This window comes from Colobus angolensis, unplaced genomic scaffold (genome assembly GCF_000951035.1).
Source record: "Colobus angolensis palliatus isolate OR3802 unplaced genomic scaffold, Cang.pa_1.0 Scaffold345, whole genome shotgun sequence".
Taxonomy (NCBI): Eukaryota; Metazoa; Chordata; class Mammalia; order Primates; family Cercopithecidae; genus Colobus; species Colobus angolensis.
This window is the reverse complement of record NW_012116766.1, coordinates 515,991-528,810: the sequence shown is the minus strand read 5'-3', so window position 1 is coordinate 528,810 and position 12,820 is coordinate 515,991. Positions and strand designations below refer to the sequence as shown.

The window sequence follows — 12,820 nt, the reverse complement described above, 5'->3', positions numbered from 1 at the left end:
GCAGATCACTTGAGGTCAGGAGTTTGAGACCAGCCTGGCCAACATGGTGAAACCCCGTCTCTACCTAAAATACAAAAATGGCCATGCATGGTGAAACACGCCTGTAGTCCCAGTTACTCAAGAGGCTGAGGTAGGAGAATCACTTGAACCTGGGAGGCGAAAGTAGCAGCAAGCTAAGATCGTGCCACTGCACTCCAGCCTAGGCAACAGAGCAAGACTCCATCTCAAAAAAAAAAGAAAAAAGAATAAAGGAAAAAAAAACAGGAGAAGATGCTTTGTATCTGAAAACTTCTGTGCAAAGGTTACAGAAACTCTAAATAACAAAAGAACATCATGTAGTCCACAGGGAGAAAAAAGTTTTTTTAATCGACTTTTCCTTTGATCTTGATCTTCTAACCCAAATTCCTCTCCTAACTGCATAGTTTTCTAAAGCTATAAAAATGGAATCCACCCAAACCATTTACATCTAACAGTATTCTCCTCAAAATGTACATAACTTGACAGAGAAACCAATCAATGATCTTAGCATAAGAATGCACCTAAGGCAACCAAATACTTCCCAGTTACTAAGGTAATTCTCATAATCATCCAGCAATCATAGTTCTGTGCTGAAAAATTCTAAAAAGTAACATCCTTTGTCATTAAACATTTACTGAACAACATTTACTATACATTTATTTATTTGTTATTTTCAAATGTGCTGTGAAAGGCCACAGATGACATTTTTGAACACAGTTTCTTTACTCAATTTATACAGAAAACACAAGGTTTACAAAGCTCACAAAGCAATGTACTGATTACCATAAAGGACACACATATGAATTGCATTCATTTCCAAAATGAATTGGTACAGATGGGTGTAAAGTAACATACAGAGCCAGGTCCTGAGAATGGACCAAGATGAAAAGTAAGAGTTACAGCAGAGAAGAGGTGCATTATGAAAAGCTTCCAATAGAGAGGTATGCCTCTAGAACAAACCTAGCAGACCTGAGACTGCCAAAAAGTCCTGCCTGCAAGTTTGGCCTTTGGTGGCATAGGGGAACTTGGCCCTTAGAGTGTTCCCTGTCAATACTTAACATATCAGGGTGTTTTACTGTGCCTAGACTACGTGTGTAAACAATATGGGTTATGTTGAACACCTGTCTTCCTTCTGGAAGTCTGGAATTTTGGTATATCCTAGGGAGAAGGTGCCTATGAGTTTCTAATAAAAATCTTGGGCATTGAACGTTTAATGGGCTTCCTTGTACAGAAACATCACACACATGTGGCTGTGTTTTTATTTGTGGGCAAAGAGTACGCTCTGGCCAAATGCGGTAGCTCACACCTGTAATCTCTGCACTTTGGAAGGCCAAGGAGGGTGAATCGCTTGAGCCCAGGAGTTAGAGACCAGCCTGCACAACATGGCAAAACCCTGTCTCTACTAAAATTACAAAAATTAGCTGTTTATAGGTAGAACACACCTATAAACCGGCTACTTGGGAGGCTGAGGCATGAGAATTGCTTGAACCCAGGAAGTGGAGGCTGCAGTGAGCTGAGATTAGGCCGTTACACTCCAGCCTGGGTGACAGAGCAAGACTCTGTCTAAAAAAAAATAAATAATTATATATATACACACACACACACACACACACATACACACACACATATATATGTATATATATATTTGCTCTGTGTGATCCTTCACGGGAGGGAGAGAGCATAAGGAAAACTGCACACAGGTTCCTCCAGACTCTGCCTGTGCCTTTTCCCTTATGATAGGGCTGTACACACCTACTATGTACTCGAAGAAACCTTAGTCACGAGTACAACAATGGGCTGAGTCCTGTGAGTCCTTCTAGAAAATCAAGTTTTGGGGCAGTGTTGGGAACCTTCAACACACAAGGTGAACTTAGTTCCATGTGCTGAAAATGGGATACACATTTGCAAACAGGAGAGGCAGAGGGTCATTTCAAGATTAACAAAGTTTTATCATACAAATATTTAACTTACAGAAATTAAACTATACCAATTCAACCAAAGCATTAAAAAAATGAGAAAAAGCAAAGAAAGAAAATAAATTGAAATAATAAAGACCTTTCCCTTTCGTGGCCAAAAACAAACCAACTCCATCTAGTGATCAAATAAGGAAGAATAATCAGGAGTCACTGTAAGAAATTATTGCCTTATAAATTGGCTTCAGAATCTAAGTTTTGCAAACAGGTGAATCCACTGTAGAGAAAATTAAAACAATGAAAGAATGGTAAAGTAACTTAATCATTTAGTGTGGAGAGGACATAATGAAAGATAGAAGTAAATCTGGCTAGGAAGACGCAGTTAGTCAGGATGACAGGACTCAAATTTTGTGGCTGGAGCATCAAAATCAAAGCAATAACAGGAAATAAATGGTGACTGTATGAATTAGGATATTCTGTCCTCCAGCTAACAGAAATTTCAATGGCTAAGGCTAACCTGGGGCCACCCCTACAGGGCATTAACTTCTCAGTAATAATACACTGCTGCATGGAGGAAGGGTGGAAACTCTGCCAATATCTCGATTCAACTGCGAAAGATGAAGGGGAATAGATGATGGGTGACCAACAACCCTAATGTGCAGGATGAATTGTGTGTGGAGAGAAAGTTCTGTGAAAGGTGAAAGAACTAAACAGATTATGACAATAAATGTATTAATTTATTAATTTACATCTTAGGAGATAAGGGGAGAAGGGTAAGGATAGGAAGTACTGATTTACAGGCCTTGAACATAAAGTTGATATCTGACACCTAAAAAGCACAGTATCAAAGATTAAAAATCAGACAGACTGATATTCTAGACAATTTTAATAAGGCAGGTGAAATCAGGACAGGCAAACTTAACGTAACTAAAGAAAAGAATAAAAACACAAAATTAGGAAAGATTGATGCTACATGCAATCAAAGAGGAACACAGAAAATCCTTTCCAAATCCTCTTCTACACTTCCAGCCATCAGATAGGCTGGCGGAGGATTCCCAACTCTCCCGTCTCCTAGCAGTGTCATCATACAGTGGATCAGTATCAGAAAGGGTGATTTACAGAAAATCCTTTACGTTAAGGAGCGTTCAGAAAAATTATTCTCTAAAAGTAAAAATTTTATTCATAAAAATAAAAAATTGATCTCTACTTGTTCCTAAAAGATTTTGTTTCCTCACTCAGAACCTGACTAAAGCTCTCATGTCCTAACAATCAAATGGGAACAGAAGGACTAACTCAGAAGAGCCCGTACACCCATGTTGTACACACTTCTCTCTTACTATAGGTCATGTTTGAGAATTTTGCCAAAAGGCTCATGCTGCCAGAAGGTAGGATCACTGACATAGCAATATCTCCCTGCTACAGACCCAGCTGTGTCTCACATCAATAACTGCTCTGGCAACAAAAGATCTGGCAAGGAATGCCATCCAAATCTAGAACACAAATATTGCAGCAGCAGATGTTTTCTACAAAGAAAACTGGGGCTTCTTCCCTTGATGTGATTTTCTTACAGCATTAAGTGCCTGGACCAAAGGAACTGAAAATGAGAGCTGCACGGGAACCTTTCAAGAAAGGAATGTGGCAAACTCCAAGTGGGGAGGAATTCTTCAGGAATGTTGTATTTTCCAGAGATATGGGGCTTAATGGTCTGTCTGGGTCCAAGGACTCCACCACTCAGGGCATTTAATCATCACTCTCAAAGCTCCTCACTCTGAGAAAAACACATGGCCTGTTTAAGAAGAACACAGACACTGAGATTATTCAGTCCTTGCCATTGCTGAGTCAGCCTTGATATCAATCCTGCTTCATCTCTAGCATCACAAAATCCTAAAACTGCATTTGTGATTTGTTCTCCTGTAGGACAATCTGATATCTCATTCCCAACCAAGCTTCTAAGTGACTGGGTTACCACCAGCTGCTCTACACCCCATGGAGTCACTCTACTCATCAAACGCTTTCTTCAATCCTGACATTTTGGTGACAGGGTCATAGTCATGCACGGTTGGATTTGCTGGAGGTCAGCTGACTGCTAGCCCAGATCCTTGCCAGCTGGCACTCCCTGACCCTCAACATGTCCACAGTTCCACTCCTCTAAGACGGGTAACCCGAATGGTGAATTATAGTTCCTGGTCATCACTTACACTGTCCTCATACACTGATATCCTGGATTCTCATCTACTCTAGAAATTGAATCTCACTCAAACCTGCTTCTAATTCTCTGCCTCTTCCTGACCAAGAGTATCCACCAGGACTCCTCCAGCCTGACTCAGCCCCCACCCTCAGCAGAGCTTCCTCAATTTTTCTTGTTAAGATGTCAAGAAAAACTTTTAGATTTGGGGCATGTTATAACAATCAATGACCCACTATTTGAATATCAATAGCATTTTTATAATTGACTCTTTTTCTATATCAACTCAAAATCTATCTTCAAATTCATCTTTCACACTATTGCCAGAGTACTCTTTGCAGTTCATCCTTCTCCTCATACCAATGCTGCCTGCCAGAACTCCAAACTCCTTTGCATGACAAAAGAGGCCCTTCACATGCTGACTTGTCTGTCTCAGCTAAAATCACTGTACCTCCTCCCACTTCACTGCACACTTCATTGCACACACACCTGGCCCTGGCCATCTAAGAACGCACATCCACTACCTGGAGCAGGGGAACAGTGCTTCACACTTTCATCTGAGAGATTCTCACATAAGTCAGATTCCATAAGGATGAAAGATTCCTATGTGGGTCAACATCATGTTACTTTTACAAACATGTGCTTTGCATTTTATACTCGTTTATTCTAGGAAAAGTTAAGCATGAAAGAAAAGAAATCTGTTTAAAAAACAAATAATAATAGTATAACTGCTAATAGTTATTGAGTGTTTATTATGTGCCAGGCACTTTGTTAAATACCTTTATATGTATTATATAATTTACTCCTCAAAACAACTCTATGAGGTAAGTGCTACATATTAACCACCACGTTTAACAGATGAGGGAACTGAAGCAGAAACAGAATGAGTAACTTCCCAAAGGTTTCACAGCTGATACTGGAGGTAGGGACTGAACCAAGACAATCTGATTCCAGAGCCCACCGTGTTATACTACCTTAACACACTCACTACCTTGGTCACTAGTTTGCCAATTGGTAAGCAAAATTCTAAGACTGACTCCCCATAACTCACACCTTTGTATAATGCCTTCCCATTTGAGTATGAAAGGAACCCGTGAGTATGATGAGGTATCACTCCTATGATCATGTTATATAGGGATTATCTTTAGGGATCCCAACTTAATCACATGAGCTCTCTAAAAACAGAGAATTTTCTCTGGCTGGTAAGTATAGAAGTTAAAGATATTAAAGCGTGAGAAGCATTTGACGTATTGCTGAGATTAAGGGGCTCACAGGGTGGCCTGAGAGGAGCCATTCACAGACCTAGGGACTGAAAACAGTCTCTAACCAAAGGCCAGCAATACAGTAAGAACCTAAGTCCTACAATTCAGCCAGCAACCTGAATGAGCTTGGAAGCATATTGATCCTCAAAGCCTCCTAGTAAAAACCCAACCCTGCCACTATCTTGACCTGACCTTGTAAGACCCTTAAGCAAAGAACCTATCTGGACTTCTCACCCACACAACTGTGAGATTAAAAAAAAAAAAAAAAAAGTTATATAGGGAATATTAAATAATCTTCATAAATTTTAATACTAACTCTTGTGTTACAAATAGAGAAAATCCGTTCCTCTTATAAAATAAAATTTAAAAAACCAAAACACATGTTTCTACATTTCCCATTTCATCGGTTTTCTCCAAATCTTAAGGCTTAAATTATATATATTTTTCATTTATTACTGAATGTTCTGAGTACACTTTCACCAGTGTATATAGAGATATCAAACTTGCATCAATAATTTAACACATAAGGAAATTATTGACCATAAATATTTTTTCTATTGCTTTTTTCACCTCATAAAGACATAATAAACCATTAAATATACAGATGTAGAACACAATAAAGAGAAGAAGTTGGGAAAACTGATGCTCAAAAGGTATTATGTAACTTCAGTTAGAGTTTTTTAAAGTACGCTTACAAATCCGGGGCTTTCCCCAAGGGAGTGTTTTTAATTTTGCAACAAACTACCCTTTAAAATAAGCCATCTAAAATTACAGAGTGACAAAAACACCTTCTTTGTCCAGAGATATCTCACTTCACTGGCAGTTGTTAGCACAAAAGTGGGAAAAACTTGGCCCGAGCACATACAAAAACCCTAATATTAAACTCTAATGACAAGCAAACTGGACCCAACTTCACCTTCCAAATGCGTTCACTGAGTGAAATGGGAACAACATTGGGCTGCTGCCAATGAACTCCTTCAAGACAGATTTTAAATATGGGTATTATCCTGTTCTGTATCATGAATATGCATAATATTTTACTTTCATTAACAGTTTCTTACTGGCGCTAACATCTACTGCTTTATTCTCATATTGTAACCCTATTATACTTTCCTTTAATGGTTCTCTCCTATGGAAATATCTATAGTTCTTGGGATTTTTACCTAAACAAGAAGTGGAAATGTCCCTACATAGCATCAGAATTCCTTAATCAGAAGTTTTGGATAGCTGATTTTAAAAAAATTTATTGTAAAAGAAAACATGGTATATATACTGTGTGTATATAACATTTTCCACAGGGTTTCCGACACCATTCAATAATCAAGCACATTCACATTCCTGCAACGAAATGGATAAATAGTAATGCTAGCCAGGTAGGATAAAAACAAAAAGCTACAAACAGCTTCACATAATTACAAAAAGTCAGGATTTGCTTCTAAACGAGTTATTTTTTCTAAATGTGGTTTTCAGAGTCTTTTGGATTTCAGATTTCTAGATTAAGGACCTATGAACCTAGAGGTTAGAAAGAGTGATTAGATAAGTCTTTAAAGTCCTTTTCCTCCAGGGAGAAGATATAAACTTAGTAGAATGATGACAGGTCCTCTTGCAATGGTAACAAGGAAAAGTGCAATGCCATAGAGTTAAAGAAAAATCTGCTAATTTATTTGGGACCAAAGCTTATGTGTTCTGTCCGTAAAAGGTGGCATGGATAGTAGGTAACACAAAGGAGTATTAGATGATTAAATGTCCTGACACTGCTATTCAGGACGACTCCTAAGAAAACAGATTTCGATTCTGGAAAACTAATTCTACACTCTTTGACCTATAAATGAAGCCCATAGATAAAAATAAGGCATTTACAGTCTCTTCCATACTTATAAATATTATATTCTTTTCCATGTCACCTGCAATCCACTTATTAACATGCAAATTGGAAACAACTTGCAAGTCCTGGGTAATATATCAACATGGCCCTCCTTTAGGATTTGAAATGGCTGAGATTTATAAAACACAAAATTACTACCTTAAATGCAGACAAAAGAATATATCTATGTTTCCATCAATCTCTATGGCCTGACAGATTTTTTTAAAAAAACATGATTGTTAAATCAGAAGTTAAAAGGTAGCAAATATACACATCAAAACATTAATCATCTAAGCTGCACAAAAAATTCTTCAAAGTACTTCTGCGTAATCATTTATCATAGGGTAAGGAAATTATAGCCCAAATCATTAAATGGAATTTATTCAAGTCCATGAACATTAATCTTCTTTATATAAAAAGAAAACAAAACTTCTCAGGTAGAATATTATGCATACTTTTTCAGCGGTGTTTGGAGAGCCTCCATTGTTCAATGTAGTTACATTCATGCAAGTGGTTTTCACTTGTAGAAAATACCATACCTAGGACGGGCACGGTGGCTCACACCCGTAATCCCAGCACTTTGGGAGGACGAGGCGGGCGACATCACGAGGTCAGGAGATCGAGACCACCCTGACTAACACAGTGCAACCCCGTTTCTACTAAAAATACAAAAGAAAATTAGCCGGGCATGGTGGCAGGTGCCAGTAGTCCCAGCTACTCGGGAGGCTGAGGCAGGAGAATGGTGTGAACCCAGAAGGCGGAGCTTGCAGTGAGCCGAGATCGCACCACTGCACTCCAGCCTGGGTGACAGAGTGAGACTCTGTCCCAACAAAAAAGAAAGAAAGAAAGAAAGAAAGAAAATACCATACCTAACTTTTAAAAATTTCATTGAATTCACTTTTTTATGTTAAACATAAATTAGACCTACAATTGGTTGCTAAAACAGACCAAAAGGTAACCTCCTGACAGCTTATATAATCTGATACAAATAAATCAAGCTGCTCATAAAGACACTCATAGCCTGCCTGTTGTTCTCACATTTAATTTAGTACATAAAAACAACAAAAGGTCTTGGCAAACATAAAAATGTAAACTACCCTGAATACAAACAGAGCCTGTGTTGCTATAATATTAAAGAATCAACAGATGGTTGGCATCAGGAGACTGGCACAGATACAGAAAAACTAGAAAGACAAGTAAATAAAAAGGCAAATGTGTAGAAATTGAACAAGGTGTCTTTGATCCTCCTTTGCCATGTTGAAAAAAAAACTCACATCAACACACAGAGGTCTGGAATCTCTGTTAGCATTTATGCATCTGAGATCTTGCAAAATACTCAGCCTCAATTAACTCAGGCATGAACTACAGAATTTTTAAAGCCTGCCAAAGTCTACATGAGAGCACTGTGTAAGGAGACTGCACAGTTCACAAAAGTAAAAAGAAAAAAAAAAAGGAGGAAGTAAAGGAGAGAGGAAGAAGAGGAGAGGAGGACATGGAGGGAAGAAGCAGAGAGGAGGACTAGGAGAAGAAGGGAGGAGGAACAGCAAGTGAAAGGAGGAGGAGGGAAAAGAGGAGAGCAAGGGAAGATGGAGGAGAAAGAGGACAGGGAGAGGCAGGAAAGAGGAGGGAAGCAGAGGCCTGCCGGTCTCAAATTCTGATTCACCAGGCACATCCCAACCACATTAAGGTTTCTAGGAGCCCTATGACTATTTTATGATCTCAACTGAAAGAAACACTTAAGAAATATTTAAGTCTTCTATTACTCCAAAAATCATTAAGCAGCTACATGTTAAGCACTATACTAGGCACTAGGACACACAAACAAAAGAACTCTGCCCCATTTTCTTCCATTTGATAAACATCGTTTGCACTAACAAATCAAAGATCAACATCTAGGACCTGCTTGGAAAGAGCTCACAGTCTAGTGGGAAGTGGGGGAACAGCCACCTAGTGGGAGGTGGGGGAAAAAACCTCACCTGTCTGACCTTCCTTGGGTATTCAGAGAATAGCAGGGAGAGGCTCCTAAGCCAGCCCAGGAAAAATAATGAATGAGTACGGATGAGAAAAGAGTTGACAGTTCAAGTAAAGGGACCAGCAAGAGGAAAGGCACATGTGTGGGTGTGAATTAAACATGAAGCTATAAAGAGTCAAGTGTGAGGCAGGAAATTCTGAAGAACAAGGATCAGAGAGGTCCGCAGTGGGTCAGATCTTGGGCTCCATGTGACATTTGGTGGCTGTGTGGAGCAGAGAGTAGCTCAGCATCACCTCTGAGTGGATTCTCGGCAGTCAGGACAGAGTTTCAGATTCTTCCTAAGAAGGAGATTTATTCAGAGTCTAGGTAGGGTTGAGCCTGGGCAGGCAAGAATGACCACCTACTATATGTTAGGGGTTTTGCCTCTAGAACTATGTTTTGTCTATCTTCTCCTACTCTCTTGTGCACAGAGGAAGGTGTCACAGAATGGGTCGTGTATAGATTCATCTTGCCAGATTTCCCCTCCAGTAGAGGACTATCCTTTACAGCCATGCCCCCACCATCATCCAGCCTTTCTTTGAACACCTCCCTCTCCATGTGGGAACAGGGAACTCTCTACACTGTGAATCAGCAGGTTTCACAGTTGCACCCTTCTGCCTGCCAGAAAGATTTTCTTCATGTTGATTAGAAACACACTTCTCTCTAGTTCCACATAATGTTTTGTTGTTGATGTTGATGCTGTTGTTCTGTCATCGAACAGGAAAGCTAAGCCTTCACCATCTTCCACATGACACTACTTTAAATCATATGAAGACAACTATCTGCTTCTGTTCTTCCTCGGGCTGGGCCCCAGTTCCCTCACTGACTGACAGGTCACAGCTTCCAGACCCTTTCTGGGTATGGCTTCCTGTAGTACATCAGATGTTTATCAACTTCCAGGTCTGTGTCTAACAGGCAGACGTTGACACGACCCTCCTGATATGGTCTGACCAGTGCACAGTACCATAGCACTATTCTCTCCTCTAATCTGACCACTCTCTACTTCTTTTATTGCATTCTGAGTTTTTGTTTTTGCTGCCAAATAATATTGCTAACCAAAATGTCCATATAAATCAAGTAAGACATTTGCATATGGGTCAATATTAAGTCTAGTATCCTCCATTGCAAACTTAAAAAATTACACTGATCTACACTGAATTTCATCATATATGCATTTAATCCATCACTCTAGTTACTAAAAGTTTTTTGAATGCTAAGTATCTTAAAATATTGTCTATCCCTCAAATACATTAGGGTGGCTACTATTTAAAAAACAAAAAAAGAAAGTAAGAGTTGGTGAGAATATGGAGAAGTTGGAACCTTTGTGCTGTGTTGATGGGATTGTAAAACAGCGCAACTGCTGTTGAAACAGTACAGAGCCAGGCGTGGTGGCTCACGCCTGTAATCCCAGCACTTTGGGAGGCCGAGGTGGGCGGATCATGAGGTCAGGAGTTCAAGACCAGTGAAACCATGTCCCTACTAAAAATACAAAAATTAGCCGGGTGTGGTCGCACATGCCTGTAATCCCAGCTACTCAGGAGGCTGAGGAAGGAGAATCACTTGAACCCGGGAGGCGGAGGTTGCAGTGAGCTGAGAGCATGCCATTGCACTCCAGCCTGGGCGACAGAGCGAGACTTTGTCTCAAAAACAAAACAAAACAAAACAAAATAAAAACAGTACACAAGTATGATCCAGCAATTCCACTTCTGGGTATAAATCCAAAATAATTCAAAGTGGGATCTCACCGAGACATTTGCAGACCCATATTCACAATAACCAAGAGGAAGAAGCAAGTCAAATTTCCACTGAGGAATGAATGGACATTCATTCCTCCCTCTCCATGTGGGAACAGGGAACTCCTGCTCCCTGTTCACATGAATGAACAACAGGTGGTGTATACACGCGAAGGATTATTATTCAGCCTTAAAAAGGAAGGAAATCCTATTGCACACTACAGCACAGAAGAATCTTAAAAACATTACGCTAAATGGAATAAGCCAGTCATAAAAAAGGACAAATACTGTATGATTACACTTATATGAGGCAGCTAAAGTCGCCAAATCCTTGGAGGCCGAGGCACAAGGATGACTTGAGACCAGTCGGGGCAACATACCAAGGCCCGAATCTCTACAAAAAAATAAAAGACAAAAAGTTAGCCAGTGATGGTGGTGCACACTTGTAGTCCTAGCTACTTGGGAGACTGAGCTGGGAGGATGGCTTGAGCATAGGAATTTAAGGCTGCAGTAAACTATGATCACACCACTGTACTGCATCCTGGGTAACACAGTGAGACCCTGTCTCTAAAAAAATAAATAACTAAAGTAGTCAAATTCCTAGAATTTAAAAGTAGAATGGTGCTTACCAGGGGAAGGGGGTGGTGGGGAGGTAAGATGTTTAAAGGATATAGAGTTTCAGATTTGCAAGATAGAAAAGTTCTGGAGATATGCTTCATAACAATGTAAATATACTTAACCGTACTGAAGTGTACATTTAATGCGGTAAGTGTACAGTTAAGATGGTAAATTTTCTGTTGTGTGTTTCTACCATATTTTTTATTTTTTATTTTTTTAAGACAGAGTCTTACTCTATCACCCAGGCTGGAGTACAGTGGTGCAATCTCTGCTTGCCGCAACCTCTGTATCACAGGTTCAAGCAATTCTCATGACTCAGCCTCCCAAGTAGCTGGGACTACAGATGTGACACCACACCTGGCTAATTTTTATATTTTTTTGGTAGAGACAGGGTATTCACCATGTTGGCCAAGCTGGTCTCGAACTCCTGACCTGAAGTGATCTACCCATCTCGGCCTCCCAAAGTGCTGGCATTACAGGCGTGAGCCACCACTCCCAGCTCACAATTTTTAAGAAGACAAAAAAACAGTATCCCCTACCTTCACCCTAATTGTACAGACAGTGGGCTCAAGGTATGTGCTCAATTTTCATGAGTCTTTGATAGAAATAATTGAACAGGAAGAGCCCAGACAAAGCCTGCTTTTCAATTAAAATTCAACACTCCGGCTCTAAGTGCCAACTATCCATCAATACTTCGAAGTTTACTATCACCCAATCCACATTTCTTCATCTCCCACAAAACGTTACAATAGTCATTGTCGAAACATTTCACTCAAATCAAAATTCACTATGTCTATTGGACTCTCCTGGGTTTACATGACCATTAAAAACATCCTACAGATTTCTAGATTTGCCACTGTTCTGAATACTCTCCAACAATGTCAGTTACTTCATTCCAAAATTTTGTAACTGAAGGACTTCATAATTTCCAAAATCTACTTTTTCCCCACTAGGGGATTCATTTGCCTTTATTTGCCATGATTTCTCAAAAAATAATAGAAAGTTTCTGCAAGAACAGGTACTTATTTTTTCAACACCCAAGTATATAATTTTTGGGGGATAGTACATAGAAACTATTAAATAGGTGGTTTTAATGGAACAGAACAGAGCCCTCAGAAATAATATTACACATCTACAACCATCTGATCTTTGACAAACCTGACAAAAACAAGAAATGGGGAAAGGATTCCCTATTTAATAAATGGTGCTGGGAAAA

General features: G+C 39.6%; 1 protein-coding gene across 1 annotated transcript in view; it reads right to left on the bottom strand.

Annotated features, from left to right (window-relative positions):
- Positions 1–12,820, bottom strand: part of PRDM5 (PR domain containing 5) — a 232,940-nt gene that overhangs the window by 168,359 nt on the left and 51,761 nt on the right. The window lies entirely within an intron of this gene.